The 1,439-nt window shown below is 29.3% G+C and overlaps 1 protein-coding gene across 10 annotated transcripts in view; it reads left to right on the forward strand.

Annotated features, from left to right (window-relative positions):
* Positions 1-879, forward strand: part of CTBP1 (C-terminal binding protein 1) — a 232,545-nt gene extending 231,666 nt beyond the window's left edge. For all 10 annotated transcript variants that reach the window (XM_053704241.1, XM_053704242.1, XM_053704251.1 and 7 more), the window contains one exon: positions 1-879. This exon is cut by the window's left edge. The gene's annotated coding sequence lies outside the window, so the exon portion shown is untranslated.
* Positions 880-1,439: the final 560 nt, after the last annotated feature.

Below are 1,439 nucleotides of genomic sequence, written 5' to 3' on the forward strand. Positions count from 1 at the left end.
GAGACCATAATTGTTTTGTTTTTTTATTATTATTATTATTTTTAGAGATTGGTCCAAATATACAGTATAATGGAAGAAGAAAAGAGAATTTAGGAACTTTTTTCCTCCATATAAAATTGTAGTTTGTTCCTGTCCAGTGGACTGATTTTCACTGTTCCGTGTCCTATTGGGTCCTTTGTTAAAGCAAGAGAAGTTAGTAGTTAATTATATCATGAATGTAATTGTCTGTGTACAGTTTTTAGAACATTAAAAATGGTTTGTTTGCTTAGCTATCAATTGGGAAATAACATAAGGGAGGCATTCAGCAAACCACTTTTGAGATAAAAAAAATAAAAAATATTTTTCTTTTATATGTTTAAAACATGCCCAATAAACAAGGCAGTTGGCAGATTTCTCAGGACTATACATTTTCCCGTTTTTTCTTTCCAAGCCACAGTGCATTGTTTTTTCTACCTGCTTGTCTTGTATATTTTTTTTATATAAATATATATAAATATAATTTAGTGTAAACTGCAAAATCTGTTTTTGTTTTCGTGGTTTTTTTTTCTTGTTTTTTTTTTTTAATTTTTTTTTTTATTATTTTGGCATGAATTCCCTAATTTCAGATAATTATGAATTACAAGAGAGATTTTGAGGGAAAGAAAACAAACAAAAAAATTCGTATAAACAAGCATTGTGCTTCTTGTCACCAGATAAAAGTATATATTGTTGGTGGTATGCGGGAAATGACTACTGAAACGGTGGTAGCATTTACATCGCCTACATAGATTCCTTCCTGGTAATGTGGTAGGCTAGCAATATTATTTTGGTTAAAATCATGTTTGTGAGTGTAACCATTTGTATGAATTATTTTAATGAAATAAAAGTCCCAGACAAATATCGAGGGTGTGTTACTTTTATTATTATTTTAAATACAGCAGCTGAGACAATAGTGACGGGACATTAGCATTCGTTGTTTTATTTATTACATCTATTATTACATCAGTATTTGAAATGTATTTTATATATTTATTTGTGTAAATCTGCTGTCCTGTATAGCAGAGGTCATCAAACTTCGGTCCCCAGATGTTTTGGAACTACATTTCCATTGATGCTCAGATTGTCTCAGCATCATGGGAAATGTAGTTCCAAAACATCTAGGGATCCAAGGTTGCTGACCCCTGCTGTATAGGAATGAGCAAATGTTTTAGAATATTTGTTTAAAAATAGCAAATGTTGCCATTTGTCATATTGACTTTTCTGCAATTGAATACTACATTTGAATTTAAATCTTTGAATTTTCAATATAAATACATGGATTGAAATTAACATTCAAATATAATAATGAAATATTATGTTTAATATTTGATGGTTTACATTTAGTATTGAAATGGTGACATTCAAAAAAACTGTTTCTATGGAAAGAATGTTAAGCGAAATATTTGTTCTACCATTTGAAT

Source organism: Bombina bombina, chromosome 2 (assembly GCF_027579735.1).
Source record: "Bombina bombina isolate aBomBom1 chromosome 2, aBomBom1.pri, whole genome shotgun sequence".
In the NCBI taxonomy this organism is placed as follows: domain Eukaryota; kingdom Metazoa; phylum Chordata; class Amphibia; order Anura; family Bombinatoridae; genus Bombina; species Bombina bombina.